The sequence below is a fragment of the Monopterus albus genome, unplaced genomic scaffold, assembly GCF_001952655.1.
Source record: "Monopterus albus unplaced genomic scaffold, M_albus_1.0 scaffold88.1, whole genome shotgun sequence".
Taxonomy (NCBI): Eukaryota; Metazoa; Chordata; class Actinopteri; order Synbranchiformes; family Synbranchidae; genus Monopterus; species Monopterus albus.
In genome coordinates, this window is record NW_018127968.1 from 1,537,047 (window position 1) to 1,544,091 (window position 7,045).

At 39.8% G+C, this 7,045-nt stretch overlaps 1 long non-coding RNA gene across 1 annotated transcript in view; it reads left to right on the top strand.

Moving 5' to 3' along the window:
* LOC109964373 (uncharacterized) overlaps nt 1-5,972 on the top strand; it is a 12,671-nt gene extending 6,699 nt beyond the window's left edge. Inside the window, exons 2-3 of the long non-coding RNA XR_002275504.1 lie at nt 5,377-5,476; nt 5,782-5,972. This is a non-coding gene — a long non-coding RNA (uncharacterized LOC109964373). The remainder of the gene's footprint in view (nt 1-5,376; nt 5,477-5,781) is intronic.
* Nucleotides 5,973-7,045: the final 1,073 nt, after the last annotated feature.

Genomic DNA, 7,045 nt, shown 5'->3' on the forward strand with positions numbered 1-7,045 from the left:
GCATGAGGTGTATATATTTTAAACATGATTCTTTAAACTTACCGGATGCCTTGCAGTTTAGTCTCTCGAGTGATTGTTTTTGATGTAGAGCTTGTTCATACGCTCTCAAATAGCTGTCTACCCGGGATAAAAAAACATTTTTTCAAAAAAGGGGAAGGATTATATCTAATATATACAAAGGGTTGTAAACGTAACAGAATACTTACTGCGTTGCTCTTAGGGACGGATACCATTAATGCTACGATAAGCTGCCTCTGATATGAATGTAATGATCTTGGTTAACATACACGTTTTCGTAAAACATAAAAATTAAAATTGCATTACTTTTTTCTTTTCAAGGGCTACCTGGATTCATGTCAAAGTGTGAAGTATCTACAACCTGACTGATTGAGTGTAAGACTTGTGTCTGAGTGTTTTACCCTGTTTTTTCTGCACCTGTCTTACAAAAAACACAGCGCTGTGATGAGGAACATATGGGACAAAGCTTCTGATTGGATAACCTTTCACCTAGAACTGTCAAATTAATTCTGATGAAAGCCGGTATCTATACTGTGTGTAATGTGTTTGTCTGCTCTGATGTTAGCATGTTTGGCAAATTAGCTTAATACCCATCACTAATGGACTGTAATGTTACTTCCAAGACCAAGAAGTACACAGTATCATTTAACAAAATTTTGCGTCACCAGTTCCGGTATTTCAGAAAAGGTCCCACTCAGAGCTGGTATATTCATTGTGTAGTTTTCCACTACTGCATGGGAGTCAGTCATGGTGCTTCAAAGTAACATCAGCAGCTTTGGCATGCTTTATACAGGATATGCTGCTCACACTCCAGTGGCCTCCAGCCAAACTCTTTAGCCAAGACAGCATGAAATTTGCCAAATGCTGCAGTTAGTCCTAATCCTCAAATCCTATTCTGATTTCTTGACAACGTAAAATACTGTTTTAAAACAACAAATAAAGACATGGCCTCTCTTACTCATCCAAGTAGGCAGTTTTTTTATAGTAGGCATCCAAACATTGAAAACAGAACAAAATTTTACTGTACTGTGATGCTAAGGCTAACTTGTTCTATTCTGCTATACAAGAACAATGCTGCTCTGTTCAGGATAATGACTTTTCCCTTAGAAGTGTTTAACGCGTCAGCCTCAGTCATTAGCATAACATTAGTATGGAGGTAAGAAATGAAATATTTAGAACCGTTTTACTGAGTTCTCACTTTAAGACAAGTCAGCTGGAGATAAAGTAGCTTTTTCAACAAACTGGACATAAAAAACTTTTTGTTTATTTAGTTTACTATAAATTTCAAGAGGTAAATCTGTTTGTGTTATCACTGTAAATAACTGTACTTGTGCAGTGTAAGATTGGAAGCTTGACAGCAACATTAACTAGGACTGGTGGGGCTCAGTGAAGGCTAATTTGTATGTTGTAGGTGTAAGAATGCTTCAATTCCAGTCCTCTTTTGTCCTTTACAAGAAGCTTGGGCATGCTAAATAATGGAATCCATATAATCCTAAATTTCCTCCTTCTGACCAATGTTATGGGTAAAATATGATGTTATACTGTAGGGGTATAACATGTGGAAGAGCTGTCACATCCAAATAGAAAGTAATGTAACTACATGACAGGAAACCAAGAAGCTGCTGCTGTAAAGTAGAAGAGTTTCATTTAGCTTTGCATCAGAATCAGCTCTATGAATAAATTTCTGTTATAGCCTGTTGACAGACGCTTGCGGAATTGCATGCAAAAGAGGTTTTCCTTCTCAGATGAATATCTGGAAAAAAGCCCACAATGCTGTTTGGATTTTGCCAGAAACGTCAGTTTCCATTGTCAGACATGCAACTTTGCTGGCAGCTCTCCATTTATCCACAGCCAGTAAAAGCTCAGTTGCTGTTATTGTTGTTGCAGGTTCTGGCTTTGCAGTCCTTCCTTGCCTCCCTGGGAAGTATATAAAAAGAGATGAAATTGAATGAGTGCTGCAGCAGAGTTGAGTCTAACCTCTGTCTGTGCTGCTCAAACTGATACACTGACTCATCATGTGTGGAGTCAGCTAATAATCCGTGGAATTAATTGAATAGGAATAATTTCCCCTTGTGGATAATCTAACTACAGTGTAATACAGATTCATTCAGTTCAATTCAGTTTTATTTGTATAGTGCCAAATCACAATAAAAGTCTCAGGACACTTTACAAAGTGAGGTCTAGGAGTAGTTTTAATTTTAATTAGGTTCTTATGAATAACTCCTCTTGAGCTGATGTTTGATTTATATAATTTAGGTGGTCAGGGGGCAGACACAGTCTCTATGAGGTACTGGGAGTTTTAACAGCTGCAAAGAGACGCAGAGAGGTGTGTAAGACCCTGTGTCCTGGTCTCAACTCTGGGCTGTCCTAATTTAGGTTGTGAAATAAACTCATCCAGATTCCTAGAAACGAGAGCTGCACCATCCAAAGTGGGATCAGTGCCATCTTCTCTGCTAATCAGACTAGGATTTCCCCAATTGTTTTAGCGACGTTACACATCAACTTACCATTAATCCTAACGACCTCCGACTGGTGAAGTCAAGAGTCATTAGTGCTGACGTGTATAACAACCTTACTGTATTTATGCTTATCCTTAGTCAGCAGCTTCAAGTAGGATTCGATGTTGCCCGCTCTGACCCCAGCACTGGAAAAATAAAGTATTACACACACTTGACCATTTTCATTTAAAGCTATAACATATATGCACGGTAGATGGTCAATAAAATGACAAAGTTACACATTTCTCGCTCTATTTGTTCTGTTTTCTAATAGCTATGAAGAAAGCAATGTATATAGTGAAAGTGTACCTGCTGTATAATCTTGGGGGAAAATGTTTGATTTCTATTTTTTGCAAGTAAATACACACAAGTTAAAGTCCTGTCAAATAAATAACATCCGTCTTTCCTCCTACATGTACACAGTGAACTGACTATTATATTGCAGGATGTCTAATTTGCCTGTGCTTGTTTGTACTTCACTTCCTTTGGACATGCTCACAAGTGCTTGAACAGCATTTCTGCATTATTACAAGCCTGGACAGCTGTATCTGCTCTAAGACAGTAGATGGCTTGGTCCAAGTCTGTGAGAGGCACCGTAGCTTTAAAGCCAAAAGCAAAGTTGCTGCACCAAACCCAGATCAATAAGCCTTCAGCAGTGCTCTGTGTATGGACAGACAACACAACAGAATAAAATGTTCAGAGTTATTCATTTTTGGCTGTTTCTTTTTTTACTCAAGGTCATCAGCTCTTCAGGCTGAGTCAGAACTGACTGAGATAAATGTGTGTTCACCGGAGAGCTTAAGGTTTAGAATGGTCATGATTTGGTTAGGTTTAGGGAAAGGACATGGTTTGAGTTACAATAAGTACTTCATTAATGTCAGAGGACCTTCATCATCACTGTTACAACAATCAACATGCAGCCTAGGTTAATACCGGCACAGTGCCAGGGCTGGTTTACATTTAAAAATAAATAATTATATGTTTATGGAAAATATTATTGCATTTTTATTTTACTGTTGCATAGCAATAATATGGCTGCATATATATATATATGTATATAGACATAAGAAACCCTATATTCTGTTTTAATAAAGTTGACCTACTTTATTAAGAAAAGCCTTTGTTTACACTGAGGCTCAGTGAAGTGGCAGCTCAGTAATGCATGTGGCCATGCTAGTTAGAAAAAGAGCTGCAATGAATAGGCTTTTTGTTTTGTTTTCCTGTCACCAGCACAAATCTTTTGGACTAATTTGGCAGTTGTTTGACAGCCTGCTTTGAATTTTAGATTTGTTTGTCATTGTTTCACTCATTATGATCGGAATCACTTGGATCCACTTTACAAAGTCTGTGAAACCACTGTTGGCAGCTTTTTACTGCATAGCTGGCACTTACACCTACAGTTAATCAATAGTTCGTCAAATTCTGCACATATTTTAACTGCCACCCTTAAGTTATTACAATATTATGTGTTTATTTCATGTGCACCATGTTTCCCTGCTGCCATTTCTGGGTCATTTTAAGGCTCTTACGTAGACGCCACCTTCCCCGTCACTAGTACAAATGTCATGTTGTCTACGCTCACTCTTGATTCTGGCAGGATAAACATCAGTGCTGTGAAAACTCATTTAAATAAAGAGAACCATTTGGCAGTATGGCTATGTTGCTCAGTTTAGCTAAGAGTACATCGAAACCAGGGTGAAGATGCTTTTCTGTCCCTGGTCCATATTTTCTTTTTCAATGCAGAGGGGGCATGTGGGCGAGTGGCACATTGCCAAGAGCAGAAGTGACAACCTTGTGGCTGATATACGTATGTCAGACAGCCACAGCCCCCTGTTGTGCATGTGTGTGTACATGTACTTGCTACATGGTAAGGACCAAAACAAAATGTTTTTGCTACAAAACGAGGACATTTTGGGTGGCCCTCACTTTCTGAAACACCTTTTTGTTTGTGGGTTAAGACTTGGTTTTAGGGTTGAGGTTAGGGTAAGGGGCTAGGGAATGAGTGTCCTCACAAAGATAGAAGTGTGTGTGTGTGTGTACCCATGTGTGTTGGGGGGTGGGTGGATGTGAAATGAACTGCATTTAGTCATGCTAAGGGGCAGAACAAAGATATGAAAACAGACGCAACAGTAAGTGTCAGAGGACGAAGGACAGAAAAAAAGGGATTAGTCATCAAATGGAAACACGTAACACACACCCTTGTTTTTGTAACTTATGGGGTCCCTACATAGAGTTACATTCATTTCCAGGACCCTTACCCTAACCTTAACCAAAGCCTACACCTGCTTTAACCTTACACCCCATCGTTTTCATAAAATTTGACAAACTACATTGTGGGGACCAGAGGCTGGTCCCCACAACGATAGTAACTCATGGATTTTGGGCCTCACAAGTATTGAAAAACAAGGCCATACTGTATTCACATGTGCACAACCACATGCACACACACCAGCTCATCTCACAACTCAATAAAAGTGTCTTTTGGCCGTAAGCCACACTTTGTCACTTCCAAACACTTCCATAATTCATGGGCCTGTGACAGCAGTATTGAAGAGAGGACAAAGACGTCTGCCCTGTAGGCTACACACATGCACACACACACACACATACTACCAAAAGGTGGTTGTAGAATTTTATGAGTTACAAATACAAATAAACACAGAATGTATGTTAATAGAGACCTTTGGAGAGAGAGAGAGAGAGAGAGAGACTGTGTGTGTGTGTAATTTTGATCCTTTTATTGCGGTTTGCACAAAACATCACAGAATTCCTTGTTCTGTCCTCATCCCCACTTTTCCTCCTCATCTCTGTTGAGACAACAATCACAATCTGTTGTTTTTTATCTTTTCCTAAAATCTAGCTATGCCACAACGAAGCCAGCAGCGGTTTGAATGAGGATATGTCTCTGACAGAAGTCTCGGTTGCCGTCATCCTGGTGACATTGTCACTATCCCAACCAGGTAATTCTCCTTTCAACTGATCCCAAACAGGTTTTGTACTTTGATTATTTTTCTCAGCCATGTAGCTACTCTTGTATTATAAACGTGTCTCTGAAGTGCCTATCTGGGTCCCGTTTCTTTTTCAAGACCAGATGACTGAAATACTAAATAAGTAAGTCATGTCACAATATAGAGACAGTTTGTCACGTGGCAGCAAAACTGTGCCATGTCACCTTTCCATAGCAGTACAAGCGGATGAAATTCAGAGAAGAGACTCTGAAACCAGTGTTATAGTACTCGAGTCTGACTTGAATCATGATTTTCAGGACTTGTGACTCAGCTTGAACTTGAGCGCTGATGACACAGACTCAAGCTTGGACTCAAGCGCTGACTGCATTCAGACTCGGAAGCTGGAGACTTAAGCTGTTTTCAGGTAGGACACTGTATGCGCAGGGCTCGCCACAGGGAGCAGAGTGCAGTACCCACCACGTCCTATCTGAAAACGGCTTTAGACCTGGACGTCTTCTTCTTCTTTTTTCCTCCATCATTACAGAATTGTATACAGTAGCGTTATCTTATTGGTCATTGTGTTAAAAAAAAAAACCTTACATATAAAGACTTAGGAAAAAATGCCTTGTCCAGAGGTAGTTGCCAGCAATATCGATAGGCCAGGAACTGTTAGTGAAATTCCTAATAAATGACTAAATGTTGTACCAGATGTTTACTTTCCACAGTGACGTTTTAAAATCAGACCTTTTATTGCACTTGTTTAATGTTACAAAAGCCAAATGTGATGTGAGCTATCATTAATAAACCTGGAGGCCTTCTTGGCTGTGTTTTTGACAATGTGTAAATGAACCTTACAGTGTATATGCATAAGGATGTGTATTGTAAAGCACACAAATGAAGTGGAACATGCACCTCCCCGTTTCAGTCATTCTTCTGATCACATCGAGTTTCCGACGTTTGAAAATGCTGTGAAGTTTTGCTCTGACTGCTCCAGAAAGAAGAGCAGGTGTTAACTTTCAGTTTCACCTTCATATGAAAACAACCACATCATAAAAAGAGCCCTAATAAGTACTGCAAACACACACTTGCACACATACACACATACACTGAGCATAAACTGAGTGAGTTCAGTGAAATGCCCTGAAGTTGTTATCGTAAAGTTGCATCCTGGAGCTTGAGGGTGGGAGGGTGTGTGACCTGGAGCAGATTTAGTGTGTCCCCCAAAGAGTCTTGGGGGACTTTGGGGTTGTACTTCTGGAATCTGTGTGTCTCTGTTCTGACTTGTGTCAGGTGTCCAAATGAGGGAGAATAGAGGAACAACCTCAGCTCACCTCCTCTTCTCTGTCACAGTTCCCCGTTTTTACAGCTCTAACTTTCTAGAACCATCCGTAAAACCCACCGAGGTTGAACCTGAGGTTAGCACAATAATAGCTCCATAAGCTGGAGCACTAAATGGATCTGGGAGATAGAGAAAAAATGTGCACTCCTTCCACTGTGAAAGTGGAAAACAATGACCCGATTCTAAATCATTGACGAAAAGTGAGGGAAAAGTACTTAAAGAAATAAAAAGCTATTTGTATG